Below are 11,843 nucleotides of genomic sequence, written 5' to 3' on the forward strand. Positions count from 1 at the left end.
CTTTACAGACCCTACACTAACTATTTTGCAGTTTATATCTCTCCCTAAATCAGCAGCGCTGTCCCTACACTGTCTAATCCGGAGCGACTGTGTCCAAGATGGCGGCGCCCCATTTTAAATACTCGAGGTGACGCTGTGCGGCCAGCCAATCACTGTAATGCCCACAACCAACATGGCTGCGGCATTACAGTGACTGGCTGGCAATCCCTGCATGTTCATTGGCTCTGTAAAGAGCACCAAACATGCAGGGCGGAGACCCGAGCTCCCGCCCGAGTAACCCGGAAATGCTCGGTGCTCGCCGAACATCCCGAGTAGCGTGATGCTCGGGCGAGTACCGAGCAGTGTCGAGCATGTTCGCTCAACACTATTTATTACGTTTACACCCAAAATCTCTCCTAATCCTGGAGATCAAACCTATGAAAGCAATTTATGAATGATCGTAACACCTCTATGAAGGGTAATTATCATCGCCTTCATAAATATACATTTATATGTATAAATACATATGAGGTCAATGCATAGTACTGGCACATGACTTATCACTTTCCAGGACCTTACAAAGCACCAGGAACATTCATAACAAGCGGAGGTGAAGCGATTCTGGCAACTTAATAGGAAAGTATTCTTTACAGTTAGAGCAGTCAGACTGTGGAATGCCAACCACAAGATATAGTAATGGCAGATAGTATAACAGCATTTATAGAAGGGCTGGATACTTTTTTAACAAAACATGACATTGTGGGTTATAAATAATCTAGTAATAGAAAATGTATAACTTTGGAGATAGACCTAGGACATTAAAGTTCAAACTTTTTCAACCTATGTAACTATGCAAGTATGCAGAATGCACATTAGGAAAATGCTTGAAATGCAATTCCCTATAATATTATTTTACAAGTAATTTCCTCTTAACTTTCTGCTTTGTAAAGTGCTAGTTATAAGCCCAATCTATGGATCTAAAAAGTGCAAAACACTCCTGAAACACTTGTACGTATGTTCTATAATCTGTATTTCTTATGGTGCCTAAGGGAAGCCGTAATGATAAGACTCCTGCTTGGTAACAAGTGCAGTTATTTGCCTCCATAATGAAAGTGAATTACAAATGATGAAAGGGTTAATACTTGGACCCTGCATCAGTAATAGCCCTTGTAGTAACCATGACAACTATTGTGAGGGCATAAACAAGTGTCATAAAGAATATTCCATAAAAGAATGCCGCGCTGCCACGATCAGCGCCATTATTGATGATGCGCCTGAGGACCTTGAGCTTGACCACCCCACGTAATGTGCCAACGTTGGTGTAATTTGGAGGTTCTGGCAGGGAAAGGGGTTGTCTTCTTAGACACCCCGGGGGGAAGGGAATGTAACAGAGGGGGGGGTCCCCAAAACAAGATCCCCTTCTGTTACTATGTACAAATAGCTGCTCTTCTTTGGGAGTTCATGGATGGATCCTTGACTTTAATGGGTGATAAATTGGGAGGGGGAGGGGATATTCTTCCTAAGAGGGGTTATCCATAATGAGCAACCCCTGTAACCAAGTACCCAACTTCTTGAGAGACGGAGCTGGATCTGTAAGGGAGAAGTGGTAGATCCACCTGGGAAATCAGATCAACTAAATTCGTTCCAGCAATAAATGTGGTGACAGATATCGCAGCCAGATCTCTCCCACATCCAGTTTATCACATTAATAGTCTATATTTGTTATGTCGTTCCCTGTAAATATGTAGAAATTCTAAAACTCCGTCATATATCGGCACTAACTCTCTAAGACCAAGGGAAGGGCAGCCCTCCAGCCATGGTTCCCTAGAGGTTTCCTCCACAGGGGGTTTTCCTCTCCTGAGCGCTGCAGGGTGACTCTTCGTGAGTCGAGGGTTGTGCCATTTTCGGTGTCATGTAAATTTAAATAAAGTTGAGAACATTTGACACCTAATTGCAATGCTTTGTGTATTTATTTTGTATGTGTCTGATTTATTTTGTTTGGGAGTCGGGGTCCATCACACTTCACTGAGTCATACGTCTGGACATCTGCCGCCAGCAGTTTTGCCCCAGGGGTTGCCCCTGCTCTGGGGAGTTTGATGGAGCAGAGAAGACAAGAATTACAGCACTCATCCTCAGAATAAGGACTTCTATTACAGTACTACAAGCAGCTTCCTCACCTCATTCAAACAGTGAGTATTTTGGGCTCTAATTTACATCAGTATTTGTAAGCTGAAAACCAGAGGGGAACAAACACAGTGAAAAATAGTAACTGAAACACTTTCACCTCTTCTGTTTTGGATCCACTCCTGGCGTCTGCTAACAAATACTGATGCAAAATATCGCCATGGAAGTGCCCTAAATTCTTACGGACTGATTTGACTGTTTGAGTTGCAGTCAAGCAACAGAGGTTGCAAGCGTTAAAGGAGTAATCTGGTATCAAAAACCCCTGTCCCCCTTGCCATTTTTCTCTATCCTGAACCTGTGCTGCCTGCCCCGATCTCAGATTGTCTGACCTAGTCCTTGTCTTCGCTCTCCTGTGTCTGGTACCCTGGTACCTCCGGAATGCTGCTGCAGTCCAGGGGACTGCACTGAAGTGGTACCTGGTGTCTACCGGCGGCCCAGTCTAGCCTCACCACCAGAGGTTCTAGTGGAGACCCAATAGACATCTAGTCACAACCCTCCCGTGGGGCAGTGGGTCCATATCCACCAGCGCTACACCCACATAGCAAATGTGGTACCAATATTCAAGAAGGGGATAACATCTGAGCCTGGAATTTATAGGCCGGTAAGTTTAACTTGTACTGTGGGCAACATCTTTGAGGGTTTTCTAAGAGATACTAACCTGGAGCACCTCAATAAGATTAACTAATCTGCAAACTAATCTGAAAAGATTCTATGGGGAGGTAAGTTCTAGGTTGGACCAGGGAAACTTAGTGGATGTTGTCTATCTGGACTTTTCAAAGGCATTTGATACGGTGCCATACAACAGGTTGGTACATAAAAATGTTCAATATATTATATGGTAAACTTGCTCCACGAAAGAACAAGTCCTTGTGTGGTCGATGGAAAAATCAAGGAAAATATCAGTGATGCGGTCGTTACCTCTTGACAGCTCCATTTCGTACTTGTTCTCTAGTCCCTCCATGGCCACGGTGATAAAAAATTCCCTGAAAAGCTCATTATTCTAATAAAAAAAAATACAAAGTAAGGAGCTGACACAAAGGAGAGCAGACAGCTCGTATGTCGGAATAAGCAATTGCAGTTACCTTAATTTTCTCAAAGAAGGTGCCATTAATCACTATGTCGTACGCCGTACAGCCGCCTCCACCTGTAGGACAAAGTGCACCAGGACTTAGATACTTTGCGGTGCCGACTCAATCCATTGACCTTAGTAGGGCTGCTATGAATAAGTGGTATAAGTTCTTAAAGGGGAATCCAAGTATTGGACAATCCCTTTAAGTCCTAAATCTAAACCAAAAAAAGTTCAAAAGTCAACAACAAGATGTCAAACTTTATTCCGCAGACTGGAAGTGGACCTACCAGAACCTGTGGAGATGGCACCTTTGACCATTGAGGATTAGTAAGTTGTAATACTTGCTATTTTAACCCCTTTAAGGATATCTCTGGACTACCCCTTTAAAAAGAGAAGCGCTGTATTAAAAAAACAAACAAAAAAAAAACGTACTATTATCAACTTCAACGTGGGGCTCTCCAAGGCTCATGGGGACTCGATAGCCGGAGGGATCATCAGATTCCAGGATGCTGACTAACTCCTGCTCCGTCAGGTCCGGGGCCGCTGGGATCTGGTTTGACTTGCAGATGTTAATAAAGATTTTGGTATTTTTGGATGTGCGAGTTTTAATGCAGAAACCTAACACAGAAATAAAAACAAAAAGTGAACAAAAACACAATAAAATCGGCAAAAGCCAAGCAGCATTTACATGTAATCAACTGTATAAGAAAAAACGATGTGACCCCCCACGTTGGTTGCATCATGTGACCGTTGCAGTCAATAAGACCCCACTGCCCCACTGTGGTATCTGTCACATAATATGCACAAAGTAATCTGGATAATAATCAGAGGACGCCCATCTCACCAGGCTGGGGTCTGATCTGTCTGCTTTCTGGTAAGTTCGGTATTCTGCTCTGTATCTCCTGTTTGGCCTGAAATGAGGCAACAAGTGAGAATCAGTGAGTAACATGAACAGGATGGTTCTGCAAACTGATTTTTCCTGCAACAAAATAGTACAACTGTGAGGGGTCTAAAGCCAACAATACACATTAGGTAAATGTTGGAGACTGCCGCGCCCCCGGCGGATGACGGAGGAGACAATCACCCGGTGATTGCTGGCCTCTCCAATTCATCTTTCGTACCTTCATCAGCATCTGTTCATACAGCGCTTCCGCCATGTTTGTGTTCAGTTCTGCAGAGAGCAGCGACTTGTCAGACTCCATTTTTTCGGTCAAAGACAGAAGCTCAGGGATCTTGTTTTATAAGAGAAAACCTGAAAAATGAAAATATGTATTAATCTTCTCCACAGACAACGACAAGGGGAGAGTGCGGGAGCCCGACGGCCCGCGGCACGAGGGGGTGCGGGAGCCCGACAGCCCACGGCACGAGGGGGTGCGGGAGCCCGACAGCCCACGGCACGAGGGGGTGCGGGAGCCCGACAGCCCACGGCACGAGGGGGTGCGGGAGCCCGACAGCCCACGGCGCGAGGGGGTGCGGGAGCCCGACAGCCCACGGCACGAGGGGGTGCGGGAGCCCGACAGCCCACGGCACGAGGGGGTGCGGGAGCCCGACAGCCCACGGCACGAGGGGGTGCGGGAGCCCGACAGCCCACGGCACGAGGGGGCGCGGGAGCCCGACAGCCCACGGCACGAGGGGGTGCGGGAGCCCGACAGCCCACGGCACGAGGGGCTGCGGGAGCCCGACAGCCCACGGCACGAGGGGGTGCGGGAGTCCGACAGCCCTCGACACCAGGGGGTGCGGGAGCCCGACAGCCCACGACACCAGGGGGTGCGGGAGCCCGACAGCCCACGACACCAGGGGGTGCGGGAGCCCGACAGCCCACGACACCAGGGGGTGCGGGAGCCCGACAGCCCACGGCACGAGGGGGTGCGGGAGCCCGACAGTCCACGGCACGAGGGGGTGCGGGAGCCCGACAGCCCACGGCACAAGGGGGTGCGGGAGCCCGACAGCCCACGGCACGAGGGGGTGCGGGAGCCCGACAGCCCACGACACCAGGGGGTGCGGGAGCCTGACAGCCCACGACACTAGGGGGTGCGGGAGCCCGACAGCCCACGGCACGAGGGGGTGCGGGAGCCCGACAGCCCACGACACCAGGGGGTGCGGGAGCCCAACAGCCCACGGCACGAGGGGGTGCGGGAGCCCGACAGCCCACGGCACGAAGGGGTGCGGGAGCCCGACAGCCCACGACACCAGGGGGTGCGGGAGCCTGACAGCCCACGACACGAGGGGGTGCGGGAGCCCGACAGCCCACGACACCAGGGGGTGCGGGAGCCCGACAGCCCACGGCACCAGGGGGTGCGGGAGCCCGACAGCCCACGACACCAGGGGGTGCGGGAGCCCGACAGCCCACGACACCAGGGGGTGCGGGAGCCCGACAGCCCACGACACCAGGGGGTGCGGGAGCCCGACAGCCCACGACACCAGGGGGTGCGGGAGCCCGACAGCCCACGACACCAGGGGGTGCGAGACCCTGACAATATTGCGAGTGGGATTCTGCACACCTACAGCTAGCTACTTATTGTCCTGAATGTAGTAATCACCTTGGCACATTCCCATCTTCTTACCTGTAGTACATACGCCAAACACCACTACTCTGACTACAATCACCCAGCTACAGCGTCACCACGCCTCAGCAACAGGAGAGCGTCTAGATTGGAGTTGATTTCTTGAGGGGGAGGAGTCATGACATCACCAGAAGGGGCGGGGCCGTCTCAGTACAGTGGACACTATTCCACCTGCAGCTGCAGTAGTGTGCACATTGTGCCGGAACAGGAGGACTGGTGATGAGGAGCTCGTGTTCAGCGTTGTGCTGTGAGGACTGAGGCGGGGAGAACTGACCATGTGAATAAATGCTGTGCTGGCATAAAGGGGGGTGGTGTGAGGGGCATCCAGGGGGCTGTGTGGGTGGTGTGAGGGGGCCAGGGGTGGAACACACACACACACACACCTGATATATCACGTGACATGTCACATGATCCCCTGTGATAGATCATGTGATAGTTCATGTGAAATTAATTTGGCACAATATTAATTATAATAATTTTTTTTAGGCTGTGTGCCCACTATGCGTTTTTTAAGCGTTTCCGCGGTGGCAATTCCGCTGCAGAAACGCTTAAAAACGCTTGGTAGAAGGCCTGCCATGTTCCCCAATGATAATCCGCATGTGCTGTGCACATGCTGCGGAAATTTCCACTGCGGATTACCATTGCGGAAAAATCCGCAGCACTACCAATTATTTTGCGGAAGCGCGGCGTTTTCGCCGCCATTGACTTGCATTGGAACACATGGAATCCGCATGACTGCATCTGTACATGCGGATTCCATGCGTTTCAATGTGCGGATGGTACCCGGGTTTGGAGAAGAGGAGACTCTCCTCCGGACCCGGGTACCATAGAACCTGTAAAAAAAGAATAAAATAAAAAATAAATATTATACTTACCTTCTGATGGCCCACGGTGTCTTTATCCGATGCGTCCTGGCTTGCCGGCAGCTCGCGATGGTCTGAAAAGGACCTGCCGTGACGTCATTTAGTCATGTGACGGGTCACGCGACCGCTGACGTCGGCAGGCCATCAGAAGGTAATTATATATTTATTTTTTACCATTCTTTTATGGTCACACTATATAAATCCATGCCGGTTGCATGTATTTATATAGTGTGACCAAGTTGTCAAGCACTTTTCAAGTGATGCTAAAATCGCTTGGAAAGCGCTTGTCAACCCGCATGCGGAAATGCACGTGAAGAACGCTTCACATCAGCAAGTCCCTGGCAGGAAAAACGCATGTACAATCCACATGCGTTTTTTCTGCCAGGGAGATGAGGAAACGCTCAAAAAAAATCCGGAGAATTTCTGCATCGTGGGCACATAGCCTTACATTAATTGTATGACTCAATATTGAGCACACGTAACCATCTATACACAGCTGGAGGCCGCACGTAGCCATCTATACACAGCAGGAGGCCGCACGTAGCCATCTATACACAGCGGGAGGCCGCACGTAGCCATCTATACACAGCGGGAGGCCGCACGTAGCCATCTATACACAGCGGGAGGCCGCACGTAGCCATCTATACACAGCGGGAGGCCGCACGTAGCCATCTATACACAGTGGGAGGCCGCACGTAGCCATCTATACACAGCGGGAGACCACACGTAGCCATCTATACACAGCGGGAGGACGCACGTAGCCATCTATACACAGCGGGAGGCCTCACGTAGCCATCTATACACAGCGGGAGGCCACACGGCGCCATCTATACACAGCGGGAGGCCGCATGGCGCCACCTATACACAGCGGGAGGCCGCATGGTGCCCCCCCCAGAGACAGCGGGAGGCCGCACAGCGCCATCTATACACGGCGGGAGGCCCACGGCGCCCCCCCCAGAGACAGCAGGAGGCCGCACGGCGCCATCTATACATAGCGGGAGGCCGCACAGCGCCCCCCCACAGAGACAGCAGGAGGCCGCACAGCGACATCTATACTCAGCAGGAGGCCGCACGGCGCCCCCGACCCGAGACAGCAGGAGGCACGGCGCCATCTATACTCAACAGGAGGCCGCACAGCGCCACCTATACACAGCAGGAGGCTGCACGGCGCCACCTATATACAGCGGGAGGCCGCACGGCGCCACCTATACACAGCAGGAGGCCGCACGGCACCACCTATACATAGCGGGAGGCCGCACGGCGCCACCTATACACAGCGGGAGGCCGCACGGCGCCACCTATACACAGCGGGTGGCGCCACCTATACACAGCAGCAGGCAGCACGGCGCCACCTATACACAGCGGGAGGGCGCACGGCGTTACCTATAAACAGCGGAAGGCCGCACGATGCCATCTATACACAGGGGGCCGCACAATGCCATCTATACACAGCGGGAGGCCGCACGGTGCCATCTATACACGCGGGAGGCTGCACGGTGCCATCTATACACAGCGGGAGGCCGCATGGCGCCCCCCCCAGAGACAGCAGGAGGCCGCACGGTGCCATCTATACACAGAGGGAGGCTGCACGGCGCCCCCCCCCAGAGACAGCAGGAGGCCGCACGGCGCCATCTATACACAGCGGGAGGCCGCACGTAGCCATCTATACACAGCGGGAGGCCGCACGTAGCCATCTATACACAGTGGGAGGCCGCACGTAGCCATCTATACACAGCGGGAGACCACACGTAGCCATCTATACACAGCGGGAGGACGCACGTAGCCATCTATACACAGCGGGAGGCCTCACGTAGCCATCTATACACAGCGGGAGGCCGCACGGCGCCATCTATACACAGCGGGAGGCCGCATGGCGCCACCTATACACAGCGGGAGGCCGCATGGTGCCCCCCCCAGAGACAGCGGGAGGCCGCACAGCGCCATCTATACACGGCGGGAGGCCCACGGCGCCCCCCCCCCAGAGACAGCAGGAGGCCGCACGGCGCCATCTATACATAGCGGGAGGCCGCACAGCGCCCCCCCACAGAGACAGCAGGAGGCCGCACAGCGACATCTATACTCAGCAGGAGGCCGCACGGCGCCCCCGACCCCAGAGACAGCAGGAGGCCGCACGGCGCCATCTATACTCAGCAGGAGGCCGCACAGCGCCACCTATACACAGCAGGAGGCTGCACGGCGCCACCTATATACAGCGGGAGGCCGCACGGCGCCACCTATACACAGCAGGAGGCCGCACGGCGCCACCTATACATAGCGGGAGGCCGCACGGCGCCACCTATACACAGCGGGAGGCCGCACGGCGCCACCTATACACAGCGGGTGGCGCCACCTATACACAGCAGCAGGCAGCACGGCGCCACCTATACACAGCGGGAGGGCGCACGGCGTTACCTATAAACAGCGGAAGGCCGCACGATGCCATCTATACACAGGGGGCCGCACAATGCCATCTATACACAGCGGGAGGCCGCACGGCGCCATCTATACACGCGGGAGGCTGCACGGTGCCATCTATACACAGCGGGAGGCCGCATGGCGCCCCCCCCAGAGACAGCAGGAGGCCGCACGGTGCCATCTATACACAGAGGGAGGCTGCACGGCGCCCCCCCCAGAGACAGCAGGAGGCCGCACGGCGCCATCTATACACAGCGGGAGGCCACACGGCGCCCCCCCCAGAGACAGCAGGAGGCCGCACGGCGCCATCTATACTCAGCAGGAGGCCGCACGCAGTCACACACACACAAACATATACAGACATATACATACACGCATAAACACATTTGAAACACAAAAATACATATAAACAGACATCACACAATGACATCTGCCTGCACACACACACACACACATACATACATATACACACACACACACACACACACTCACCATCCCCCGACTCGCCTCCAGCTCTTTTCCGGTGCAGCACTGAAGGCCGGGTGCGCACTGCGTGACGTCACAGCTAGGAGACACGACCGCGCACAGGGCCGTGTCTCCTAGCAGTGATGCGGCCGGGCCAGCACAGGGAAGTTAACTGCTGCAGTGCTGGCCCGGCCAAAGAATATATATATATATAACCTATACTCGTTATCCATCATTATAAATTAAGAAGATTTTCCACTTTATCCGATATATCCACACTCAATCAGTAGATTAGATGTCTGCTGAAGAGGCGATACGCATGAACGTCTCCATGTCATCCTCCCCGACTGTATCTATATGTGCCCCGTGACCCCCGATCATGTGTCTCCATCACGTGCTCGCAGCGTCACAGGTGACATGTCGCCGTAGTTGCCTCGTAGCGTTGTGTATCGCGCCGCGCCTCCTCAGCACCCATTGGTTGGTGGAGACATACCCCCATCCCGATTAGCTATAGTTGGCCGTTTAACTCTTAGCTCTTTCCGAATGATGCCACCCCCTGACGAAGACAAGAAGCCGAAACATATGTCGGGTGGACGCCATTCAGGAGTGGGATCTGCATCTGCTATAGCGTGAGTACAATGCACATGTGGTCACCTTTTTTAAAAACGCTTAAAGTGGATACAAATACAGATCTGTCAACAGCACATATGCCCAAGTCAGTGCACTACTCTCTACAGGATTCACACCGACCTCCAAATAATAAGGGACCAGCCCTTGTATATATACATATACAGGTGCATCTCACTAAATTAGAATATCATCAAAAAGTTAATTTATTTCAGTTCTTCAGTACAAAAAAGTGAAACTCGTATAGCCATAATCATCAGCATTAACAGAAATAAACAATAACTGTTTGATTATATTCTAATTTAGTGAGAAACACCTGTATTTGTTCACATATGAGATATATAATTTATGTAGATTTATTCTTTGGAGGCACTTGCACTTTATGTAAAGTTTATGATAATTAAACAATCATATGTACAGATATATCTAACTAATGATATGTATATATATTTTTATATACTGGATTAATTTGTGGCTTGATTCTCTGTATTATCCCTTTGCTGTTCTAATCATGATCCATTCCCACTGGTGTTAATTGTAATTCCTGTCTCGACGTCCCCTTTGCGTATAGTTTTTAATTCCCCCCTTTTTTTGCATTTCCTCCTCTTCCACCTGGTTATCAATATAATAATTATTAGCATCACCCACATGCCTGGACTCTTCTGGTCGATGTCTCCTTTCTGCTATATACTAGAGTGGTACACTATGTGCACAGATACATGGAGTGCCATATACTTCTCAGGAGGTGCGCAGCGTCCACCTCCTCACCGCACAGGCCCACAAGCTCCTCTCCGGCAGGAAGAAGATGCATTCAGGCGGCTCCTACCACTGCAGCAGACGGCAGTGCACAAGTATACAGGGTGCAGTGTGGATGTGTCTGCACCACTGGGATGTGGCCGACCTGCATATATACATATGCCCCTCTGCAGGGGATACTGGCCGACCGGAGGATCGGGAAAACCCCCGGGTCCCGCCCCCTACCCCCCTGGGCCCTGTACAGAGAACAGAGGACCACCCGGTTCGCAGCACTGCCGATATGATTAGTGATGGGCCCTCTGCCTCCTCTGCGCAGTGCGACACTGCCGGCGCGTGCGCAGGAGGTCAGTCTCAGGGTGATGACGTCATCGCCCTGGGACTGCTTTCTGTGCGCGCAGTGGAGTACGGACCCTGCGTCGCTCCAGGCAGCGGCTGCAGCTCATCTCGACGCGTGAGTATGAAACGGGGAGGGGAGGGAGGAAGGGATAGGGGGGAGGGGTGACTGGGAGGACCCCTGGCCGGGGCTGGCAGTAAATACTACTGGGCAATGGGCATGATTATCATCATGCCCATTGCCTAGCATGTCCTGCTGCCAGCCTCTGGTTACTGGTACTATGCCTAGCAGCATGTACTACCACCAGGGGCTGGCAGGACATGCTGGGTGGGCATGATAGTACCAAGGGGGCTGGCAGGACATGCTGGATGGGCATGATAGTACCAAGTAGGCTGGCAGGACATACTAGGCATGAATCATGCCTGCCTAGTGTGTCTTGCCAGCCTCTGTGGTACATCATGCCCACCCGGCATGTTCTGCCAGCCACTGGTGGTGTGGTAGTCAGGGCCGGCGTCAGCACCCAGCGCACCTGGGCAAGTGCCGGGGCCCTGAGCAGGCAGGGGGCCCACTCGCCGTCGGGCTCCCCG

General features: G+C 52.9%; 1 long non-coding RNA gene across 1 annotated transcript; it reads right to left on the bottom strand.

The window, feature by feature from the left end:
• Nucleotides 1-3,080: 3,080 nt before the first annotated feature.
• Nucleotides 3,081-3,825, bottom strand: LOC141212585 (uncharacterized). The gene is made up of 3 exons (XR_012282308.1): nt 3,665-3,825; nt 3,246-3,307; nt 3,081-3,163 (listed from the first exon to the last, which is right to left on the bottom strand). It is a non-coding gene; the product is annotated as an uncharacterized lncRNA (long non-coding RNA).
• Between the last annotated feature and the right edge of the window lie 8,018 nt (nt 3,826-11,843).

This window comes from Phyllobates terribilis, unplaced genomic scaffold, assembly GCF_046119375.1.
Source record: "Phyllobates terribilis strain yellow unplaced genomic scaffold, ASM4611937v1 Scaffold_176__1_contigs__length_3987557, whole genome shotgun sequence".
Classification (NCBI taxonomy): domain Eukaryota; kingdom Metazoa; phylum Chordata; class Amphibia; order Anura; family Dendrobatidae; genus Phyllobates; species Phyllobates terribilis.